Consider the following 11,235-nt stretch of genomic DNA (forward strand, 5'->3'; position numbering starts at 1 on the left):
GGACACGCCGTGGATTGGGTTTGAAGGCGGGCGGTGAGCAGCCGTAGCAGGAGGGCAGCCAGGGCTGTGGTCTGGGGCTGGGGGCTGAACCTGCCTCCCTCCCAGCAAGGTCCACTTCCTCCTTCTCCTCCTGCCCCGTGACCTTGCTTAAAAAGGGAGGTGTCATTGGGGAGAACAGAGGCTCTCCCTCCTTTCGGCCATTTGTCCTTGCTTTCTTTTCTTAAATGGCCACCATGGGTTTGCCGTGCAGCCTCAGATGAGACCCCTCACCTTTCTGAGCTGTAGGCTTCCTGTGGCTTAGAAAATGGAAGGGTGGTAATTCTCAATGAATGTTCTCTGTATCCCCAGGGACCGCCAGGAGCCAGATTCCAGCCTTGCTTCTCACTGGCCTTGCTACTCACTGGCCTCCTGACCCAGGACACGTTCCAATTCTATTTGTCAGAAGGAGATAACAATGAACTATCTGTAAAACGGGGTGCTGTCTCCGCTGCTCAGGGGAGAAGTGTGCACACCCTGTGACCTGTACACTTGGTGTGGTGTGGTGGCTCGGCCAACGCCACCCAGAGTCACCCCTGGTTTGTAGTATGACTTACCCTTCACATCCTGTTCACCCAACCTCCCTGGAATAAACGCCCCGTGAGAATCAGAGAGGAGAAATCTGGGCCCAGAGAAGTGAAGCAACTGAGCCAAGGCCACACAGCCGGGTGCGGGTAGACCTGGACCTGGACCCCGGGTCTCTCGACCCAGCTCTGTGCCACCACCCCACACCTCCTGCCTTGGCACTCCCGGGGACAAGGGGTCAGGCTGCCCTGGGCATGGCTGTTAGCTGGTGGTGGGGACGAACACCCAGGCAGGCCGTGCTTGTGAAAGNTGGGGACAAGGGGTGTCAGGCTGCCCTGGGCATGGCTGTTAGCTGGTGGTGGGGACGAACACCCAGGCAGGCCGTGCTTGTGAAAGCTGCAGCCTTCACTCCCAGGACACCCGATGTGCGTCTCTACTTGGGTGTCCTAGCAAATCTTGAACCATGCCCTCATCCCGGCGGCCGGCAGCTCAGTGGGTGGCCACGGGCCCTCAGACCTACGTGGGTTCCTGCCTCCCTGGAGTCCTTCCTTCTGCCCTTGGTCAGATTGATCTCTGGGCAAGTCAGGGGGTCACAAAAACAGCCTGTCCCCGGCACGAGAGAGGCCCAGGGGGCTGCTGCTGCCGCTCAGCGGGAGGGGTTTCAGTGGGAGGCAGAAACGGAGAGACAGAGATGGAGGGTAAAAATAGCGCGGGCGGGTTTTCCACAACAGCACCGGCCCCCTCTCTCCAGCACTCGGCACCGCGCACACGAGCCCCGCGCAGCCCCGCGTCCCACGTCCCTCCACACTTGGCATCTCAAAGGCTCGTGTCCTTGGAGGCACCCTGTCTCCCCGGGACGGTGAGGAGCTCATGGCTACACACGAAAGGGAGTCCCCGCCTCCCTCCATGTCTCTGCAGCCGGCCGCGGGCGAACCCGGAGCGCTGGGTGGAGGGCTTGCCCTTCCTGATCCGTGACCTCTGGCCTGTGTCTCACACGCTGAGACGCGGCTTTGCCATCAGGAACACTGGGTGGGCAAGCGTGTGTCCTCTTGCAAGGACTAACCAAAGCGACAGAATGCTAGACGGCTGGTCCACTGGACAGAGGCACCTGTGACCCACGGACGCTCTCACACACCTGCTGGGTGCACCAATGTGCGTGTAAACTGCAAAGTACCGTACAAATGCCACCATGCGGGGGCTGCCACCCACCCAGCCGGTCCAGCACAAAGGTGGATGTGAAGTCGCACGTGTGCACAGGCATTCTCCTTCCTGTCGCCACCTCCGGAGACAGCAAGGGATTAGCTCCGTGTCATGTGGTCACGGTGCCCCGCGTCTGCATCCCTCCCTGATGCCCACGGGTGCCGGGGCTTGAGGACTGCAGTGAAACTCTGTGCTGCGTGAGGGACTGCATCGTGTCTCCTCCGAGCCCCGATCCATACCCTGAAGCCCTCACCCCCCATGGGACAGTATTTGGAGGCGGGGAAGTTGGGGCAGTCAGGGTTAGATGAGGTCATGCAGGAGGGTGGGGCCCCCGTGCCGGGGTTACTGTTTCTGGAGGAAGCAGAGCATATGGGAGTTCACTCTCCGTAAACCAGGAGGGCAGCCCTCGCTGGACACGAACCCTGGACGCCCGGCCTCCGGCACCACCAGGACGAATGCTGTCTGAGCCCCTGGTCTGTGGTGCTCCGTTACCCCGCCCACGATGACGGAATGGAGAAAGCGCCATCTCCCGGGGGTCGTGGGGCCGACCCAGGGGTGCAGGTGTGGCACCCAGGGCTTTCTGCACTGAGAACGGCCCGCCGCCATGGATGGAACAGCCATGAGGCCCATGTCGCTTCCCAGGAGGGAGGGGACCAAGCGGTGAGGGCCACGCAGCCGTGTCTAGTTACCGGGAAACCAGGCAGGACTGGAGGGTGTGCTCTCGAGGTCTGTGTGCACGCACACCACCGGACACATGCCGTGGGGAGGGACGGAGGACAGGCTGGGATTTGGAATGCTCCTCTTCGGAGGAAAGCATTTCAGACTCGATGCTTTTTCCATCCAGAGTCCATGGGCGCCCCATCCTCACTCTGACGCCCNACCCCATCCTCACTCTGATGCCCTAGGCCCAGGCTTCTGGCCTCGGGGGCAGGGCTGTGCTTGGACTCCACACAGGGTCTCGCCCGCGGCAGCTACTCTCAGCCACGCCCCTGTGCTCCAGGACCCTGGGTTCCTCTCCCCTGGGCAGATGGAGGCAGCACCAGTGACAAAGGTCCCAGGTGGCCAGTCCCGGTCTCGAACTCTGTTTCCCTCAATGACTGTGTGCCCCTCATGGCCACACATGCCCTCCTGCCTCGGGTGCGTCCTCTCCCGTACGTAGCACGGGCGTCCAGAGGGCAGTTCTCAGTGACTGTCATCTGGGTATAATAGATGACCCACAGTTACACGCAGAAGTCACAGACTGACATGTCTCTGGGAGGCTGTGAGCAAGGCAGCAGGCAGAAGACGGTGGGCAGCGGTGAGCTTGGGGCCAAGTGGATCTTGTATGCCGTGCAAACCCCACTTTGCAGGAAGGCTTTGCTCCCTCCGAGTGCAGCTGCAGGTGGAACAGGCACCGCTCTGCGAGTGGCCAGGCCTCCAGCGGCGGCTCCTAGGGCGTCCTGAAAGGCCACGGGGCTGAGCGAGGTTGCCCCGTGCTGGGAAGGCACCGCTCCGGTGCTGAGGGCAGTCGTGCGCCTCCCAAGGTCCCCGTCCAACTCCAGGGTGTGGAAGGCCTTTTTATAACGGCCTGAGCGTGATCCTAAATCCTTGTCATGCCAGGTACAACGCACGTTTGGCGTGGACGAATCCGCACGGAATTCTTCAGCAACGCCAGTGGCTTCAACGTCAGGGAGAATGTCTTCTGTTTGTTTGGAGCTTTGGCTCAACCGCTCACGGGTTCCCGAGACTGCACCCCCAGGGGTGGGGCCGCTCGAGGTGTGGGCATATCCGTGGGCACGGGGACCACCACGGGGATTCTCTGTGCCGAATGTGGATGCACGGACATGATCTTCCCACACTGTCCCGGGCTGCTTCCTCCCCACCCAGACAATCGAGTCGTGTGCCAACCGGGGCACTCGCTGCCCCATCCCCGTCCTTCTGTGCTGTCAGGGGCAAGTGGGAGCACTGCATTCCCCAGCTCCCCACCAGGGGCAGCAGACAGGGTCTCGTGCAGGGAGACGGATCTGTCTGAACTGATCTGTGTGTCTCTGGTGGGGATGCTGCACCCGGCCGTGTCCACAGAAAGCTCCCGCACACCCAAGGAATGCCTCTTTGTTCTTTATGCCGTAACACGAGGCAGCCGTGGCTTCCTGCAGTGACCAATCTCTGGGTGTCACCACCTGCCCTTTCTGTTCCTCCAGCCCATCCAAGACTTTTAAGACCAACTTCCCATATCCCGTCCCGTCTGTTGGAAACACCCACAGATGTGCTTGTTTTCTCTGACTGGGCGTTGACTGACAGACGGCATGATACTAAATTTTTAGATTTCTGTGTATCGTGCATTTTTTTACTGTAAGGATTTCACTTACAGAGCATCAAAGGATCTTTGCACATAACCCTTTCAAAAACGGGTGCATCGTGTCTCTCGGAGCTGAGAAGACAGCGCTGCGGCCAGAGATGGGGCATACAGGGCTGAGAAAGACTGAGCCGTAAGCACCGGTCAAGACCTCCGTCTCCACCTGCAGCATCTCCGGGCTCGTGGGCGTGCAACGTGGAGGGTCACACTAAAGCCTCTCCCTGTGAAGAGCGGGTCTCGGGACACGTGAGAAGCGTCAGCAGGACCCAGTGGGCTCTGGAGGGGTCTGAGCCTCCTGACAAAGACATTTGGAATCGCCAAGGCTTTCTGAAGGAAGCCGAACGGCTAGATGACGATCCCCACGCCCTTCACTTTTCTGCCCTGTCCCTACTTCCCATCCTGTTGTAGGACGTGTTACGAAGTGCCATCAGACCCCATTCTGAGGTAAAAAACGTGCCAATGGTCCCCATGGAGGACAGACCTGCGAGCCCACCTCCCTGGGAAGATTCCCTCCACGTGAGCGTGATGTGGTTCTACCAGCAGAACACGGCAGAGAGGATGGGACATCTGCGGTGACACGGCTGTGCCAGACGCGAGGTTTTAGTGCCTTTCCTGCTGGAGGCTCTCGCTCGCTGGCAGGTGACCATCTTGGGAAATCCCACCTGGGAGCAACTGTGGGAGGCGTCTGCTTGGTGGGGGAGGCCTTCAGCCTCCAGCCAGCGAGACACCCAAGCCCTCCGTCCTGCAAACACAGAGAACCGAGGTCTGCTGACAACCCGACACAGCATCGAAGTGACCCCTGCCCAGCGAAGCTTCCAGCTGAGAATGCAGCCCTGTGGCCACACGCAGTGAAGCCTTGCCGAGGACCCAGCCAACCCATGCCCCACTCCTCCACAGAGAAACCAAGGTCACGCCCCTGTTTGCAGCGATGCTATCCTGCAGCAGGACAGGGCTCCGAGGTCCCCCACGGTTTAGGATTCAGAGCTAGAGCAAGTATCCCCTCTGGCCATAACGGGCTACCAATATCCCAGGGGTTAGATGCGTGCCCCCGGCTCCAGCAGGTGCAGAGATAGAGTGTGGAGAGACAGTGTGAGGCACAAATCTAGGGGAGACACAAAGGACAGGGTCTCCACCTTGAGATTTCCTGAGCCAGCATTCTCCTAGACACTACTGTGAGCACCCCAGGGGATGCAGGACACATGCCTTCTCACGGCTTAACCTCTGGCCCCCCTGATGCGTGAAAGGGGAAAAAAAACCATAAACCCACATCGAACCACAGACTCCCTGTGAAAGTTTTATCCCGGAGTCCCAACGTTCATGCTTATGTTTGACCAGGAAAGAACCAATGGTGGAGGTTTCGCTGTGTGCGCGCCCTGGAAAATGTGTGCATGGGCTCACGTGCACGTGTGTGCGCTAGAGAACATGTGTGCACGTGGGCTCACGTGCACACGTGTGCTAGAGAACACGTGTACCTGGGCTCGTGTGCATGTGTGTGTGCTAGAGAACGTGTGTGCACATGGGCTCAAGTGCACACGTGTGTGCTAGAGAACGTGTGTGTGCTAGAGAACGTGTGTGTGCATGGGTTCACATGCACATGTGTGTGCTAGAGAACACGTGTACCTGGGCTTGTGTGCACGTGTGTGTGCTAGAGAACGTGTGTGTACCTAGGCTCACGTGCACACATGTGTGCTAGAAAAACACATGTATATGGGCTCACATGCACATGTATGTGTGGTAGAGAACGTGTGTGCGCATGACCTCACATGCACATGTGTGTGCTAGAGAACACGTGCACATGGACTCACGTGCACACGTGTGCCAAAAACGTGTGTGTACGCACACCTGTGTGCACGTTTGTGTGCACACTTGTGCAGGAACTACTGCTCAAGGGAACGGCAGTGGCTGAGCACCTCAGAATCTTTTGGGGTCTCTGCAGGGCCATCTTCTCCTTTGATTTCATATCATGTCGTGCTCTAGAAACAGCAGAGGGCCTGCCCCGCGGAGGGTGCAGGGGGCCCAGAATTCACCGAGAGATCCTGGCGACCACACCTGCACGGAGCTGTGTGGGCGCACCTGCGCTCAGGTCGAGTCCGGGCAGCTCCGAGCAGGAATCCGCGCTACCCCTGCACCCAGAGAGCACCGCACACTCGGTGCTCGGGAACGGAGACCTCTCTCAAGACCTACGGAGCTGATGAGGGGGGAACGCCCGTCGGGGGGAGGTGGCTGGTGCGTTTACGCCCCCCGACCCTACGGGGGGGGGGCAGGCATTTGAAGATGAGTTAACAGAGACAAAGAAAAGTCTTCAAGATCGTAAACACCCAACCAAACCCAAATTTCAGACCGAAAGGAAGGAAACCAACACTTGCAGACTGCCTACTATGTGTCAAGAGCTCTCCTAGATTGCAAAAAGTGGAAAAAGAAAAAAAAAAGATTATTATGTATTTGGAAAACGGTGCTTCAAAGCTCCATTCTTTGGGGGAAAATCCCGACACTAAGACCATTATAAGACTGTCATTAGCCTAAATAACAGAGGCAAAAACAAGTCTGGTGCGGAGCGTACTAAAGAGGCTGGTGGGTTTTTTTTTTAACTGCGAGGAATTTTAGTGAGTAAATGTTTTCCTACAATATTCATAAATGCCACTAACACCCTAACCAGCACCGTTTAACTCATTTGCAGCTGGCTGTGTGTCATATTGAAAGTGAATCACTTTGCAGCGTTCGGGGGCTATTACAAGTGGAGTGCGGTGGGAAGAGCTTCCCTGGATGTCAGGGCGGGAACACAGAGACTTGCCAGCGGCAGGGACCCCGACGGTGCCCTCCAGGCTGGCCTCCTCGTCTCAGCCGCCACCCGCTGGCTGGAGCGCTGGCCCGACGGCATCCTTATGGACCGATCTCTCAGACCTGTGGGCCTGACTCGCACAACCTCGCCCTGAAGCAGGTCTCTGTCCCAGGGACATGGCACTGGGTGCAGCCGATCACGGGGGGCCCTCCTTCCACCAGTGCATGGTGGTGACCTCATTCCCAGTCCTCACAGGCCCCCTCGTGCCATCTGCAGACAGCTGACAGCCGAGCGTGATGGACGGACATGAACGTCAGCAAGGGAAGCGCGGGAAGGGCACAGGGTCTCCTCGGCGGCGTCATCTGTGATCTTCGCAAGTGCCCAAGATGGCCTCGTTCTTGTAATGGGCCCCGTCCCGCAGTCGCGAGGCCAACGCCGAGGGCCACACACGCAGGTGTGCGAGGGCACGGGGCCGGTCTCAGCTCCATGCCCAGCCAGCACCTTGGGCCTGCGCTTCTTTCGAGTCACCTGGGGGGTGGGGCGGGGACTTTGAAACCCCTCTGCCACGTCCAGTGATGGTGCGTCTGCTTCTGTGAAACCTCAAGTCTCGCAAAGAGTCCAATGCGAAAGGCAGGTGGGAGCAGAAGCCCCTCCGTCTCGCCTCCGGCTCCCAGTGTGCCAGAGGGGTGCGGGCTCCCACCTCGGCGGGTGGTCGGCTGTGGCGGACATTTGCAACAGCAACTGCAGTCCACTGCCCTCCTGGCATCCGCATCCGTGGCCCCCCTGTACACATGGCCACGTGGATGGAGCTCCACCCACCCACCCCCGCCCGAGAGCCTGGACGGTCCTGGCGATGCTGACCCGCAGTGACGGCATCAACGACACTGTGCCAGTCCGAGTCTGGATCTCAGGAGGCCTTGCTCCGGAACAGTGCACGGCTGCCCTGTCCACGGGCCCCATCGGCCTGCTAGACGACGAGACACGTGCGGCCCAGGCGTCCACTCCGACCTGCAGGTGGTCCGCCACCGCCTCTGGAGACAGCAGATGGAGTCTGGCCGAGGAGGGCAGCGCCTCCCAGTGGAGCCCGGCCAGCCCGCTCCTCTATGCAGCTGTGGGGCAGATGGTTACGGTCCCTGTCACGGAGAGCCGGGGCCGCGTGGCACGGAGAGAACGTCCCGTGAGTTCCGTCAGCTCCGTGACTTTAGGGAGCTCGCTTGACCCCTCGGCAGTGGTTGCACCGTCCGTGAGATGCACAGGACGGGCCTCCCTTTCCCGGGGCCGCTGCAAGAGTCCCACCGGCGACCACGAGCAAACACACTGTGAGCTTCACGGCGCAAGGCAACAGGTGGAAACGTCGGGCTTGGAAGGCGGTCTGGAAAGCGTCTTTTTCCAGGGTCAGCAGAGCTTCCTGGGGGTTGGCTGCGGGAATGCGGAGTCTCCCCGGCTTCTGCATACTTCCTGAGGTTTCTCACGGCTGAGGTGGGGGTTGCACGCTTTGTGATGGAAGAGGCACTGCCGTCCGGCAGCGAGCATCCCGGGAGCTGGGGCCATACAGAAGGTGCCGGAACTCTGGCTGTACAGCCAGGCCCATGGCCACGACACAGTTCTTGCCCTTGGGCAAGACTTCCGTCCTGATGAGCTGCTTTCTTGTTTGCAGAGTGGGTGCTGCACCCCAGCTCTGCACCCCTCGAGGCAGGCAGGAAGTGGAGAGCACATGGAGCAGGTTGCACTTCGGGACACCCTGAGTTACGGCTCCGGATAGGACATCCCTTCCTCCTAGGGGATCGGCTGTGCCCATGAATGTTCAGCTGCTGGCTGGGCACAGACTTCTTTTCCACATGACATCCTACGGGGGCCGTGGGCTGTTTGCGTCCCTCTGTGCCCCAACATCGACAGTAAAAGGGAACATACAAAACAACAGGACAGTTCTCCTCACGTGGGAAACAGAGGCAGAGGGCTCTCCTGACCACTTTGTTAGCTAATACTCGTCAAGAGTTACTCACAGGGCTTGACAAAGGCATTTCCGTGTTTACTGTTCTGTGCTGTCAATGCTTTAAATAAGGAGAGTAAAGGAACGCACAAGCGTTCTGTGCCGGAGCAAGAACACGCAGATGCGCTTGGAGCCTGGCCCTCCCTCGCTCCGTTTACTATCACCATAGAGACTGAGTCACGGGTACGATCAGCTGGCAGGGAGGGCAGAGCCTGGTTCCTAACATAGGGGAGGTGCCCCCCGTCAGGCACCCCACCTGCTACCCGAGGACACGGGGGCATCCCACCCCTCCACGGATGTCCGTGAGGAGCGGGGACAAGCGGCAATCCCTTCTTAGTCCGTGGGTGGCCCGAGGTGCTGTGGTCCGGAACAATCACGCTCAGCTCATCCAGGGGATGGCAGCCCTCTGACAGCCACTTAACTCGGGACACCCTGGCAGCCGACCCCTCGCCTATTTGCCAGGCATGCTTGGGACACGTTGTTAGAAGTAGGGCCAAATGCCAGGGCTCCAAGAAACCCGAAATGAAAACCACAGCTCCAGGGCATCTGGGAGGAACGGGTCCAGGCTCGTTAGCTGGTCGGGCAGAGAACATTTATTTCCACCCAATCAGCACATCTGCCTAGAAACAAACAAGGTCAAAGCAAGCGCGTTCACATAACACAGATGATGGGCGGTCTTTCCGTTATCCGAGGTGCCGTGTTGGAATTACTGGGTCACCCCAAACTCACCTTTCTTTAAAGAAAAACAAAAACCAGTTCCAAACAGCTTTAAATTACACTCGGACCCGTGTGCATACCCGGTGCCCACGTAGGGGGCTGCAGCCAACGACGTCCACAGGGGGCTCAGGGAGACGATCCTCAAAGCGTGGGATGGGTGGATCGGCAGGGGCTCGGTGCCGGTGCCGAGGACGGAATGTAGCAGGGACCGCGGCTGTAGTGTCGAGGGGTCCCCAAGACACTCTGTGCGGGGACAGAAGCCAGACACAACTGGCTTATACTGCATGACACCGCTCACACACAGTATCCAGAACAGGCCAATCCGCTAGGCAGAAGTGGTGGCCAGAGCCGGGCGGGGGCATGCCCGCTCATGGGGACGGGGTTTCCCGTAAGCGCGAGGAGCGCGTGGCAGAACCAGACAGCGGTGGTGGCGGCCCAACTCCGTGAGCGCGCCAAACACCGCCGACTGCGCACTTTCGACGGCTGGGTGTTACGGTATTCAAATTACGCCTCGACGCGGTGTCCTAAAGCAGCAGCAAGGTGCATGGGTGGGCCCGTGCCAGATGGCCTCGCTTCCAGTCCTGCTCCGCCATGGAGGCCTTCGAGACTCCAGGTGAGCCACGGGCCCCTCCGTGCCCTGGTTTCCTCATCTGCCACGGTGCCCACCCCAGGGCACAGGTGCAGGGCCACAGACGAGCAGGGAACGTCCCGCCAGCCGCTATTACCTTCATTACCTCTTATCAGCCGTGGGCAGCGTGTGGCCCCTGGACCTGGGCCAGAATGGACTCCCTCTCTGGGGAGCCTCCTAGACCCTTCGGAGCCCAACCGCTGGGCATGCATCTGCTCAACAAACCACCAGGCCTTGCACAGCTAGGCTCACAGTCGCCCCTTCCCTGAGCCTCCCCGTGCCCTCCCTCCCCACTGCATCCCTACTGGCTCCCATCTCCCGTTTCATGAACTCTTCCAAGAACGGCCTGGACCTACTGCTGTGTCTGGGACCTCTCTTCTCAACCCTTCCCACTTCTGGTTGTTGTTTTATGGAGGCGGAAATCACATAATATGTTAAACTAGACATTTCAGACTGCAGTTCACAAGGGCACCCACAGAACATGCAACCACCATCTCTATGTCCAGAAAATTCTCATCACCCTAAAAGGAGACCCAGGCCCATTAGCAGCCACTCCCTGCTATGGACTGAATTGTGTCTTCCTCCCACATTCATGTCAAAACCACCACCCCCAGTGTGACCGCAGCTGGAGACGGGCCTTTAAGGAGGTAATTAAGGTTAAATGAGTCATGAGATAGGGCTGGGGTCCTTATGAGGAGAGGAAGGGACACAGCTCTCTCCACGCGCCCACAGAGGAAAGGCCACATGAAGACACAGCGAGAGGCGGCCATCGGCAACAGGAAGAGGACCGTCCCTGGGAGCTGAATTTGCTGCTACCTTGATCGTGAGTTCCAGCCTCCAGAAGAGAAATTAATGTTCCCTGACCACGTCCCCCGAACTACCCCGATCCGTGGTATTTTGTTACGCAGCCTGGGCTGACCAAAACGCTCCCCACTCCTCCGCCGCCCCAGCCCCGGCAACCGCTCAGCTGTTTTCTGTCTCCGTGGATCTGCCTGTTGTGGATGTTTCCCATCGGTGGGCCCACA

This window comes from Ailuropoda melanoleuca, chromosome 16, assembly GCF_002007445.2.
Source record: "Ailuropoda melanoleuca isolate Jingjing chromosome 16, ASM200744v2, whole genome shotgun sequence".
NCBI lineage: Eukaryota > Metazoa > Chordata > Mammalia > Carnivora > Ursidae > Ailuropoda > Ailuropoda melanoleuca.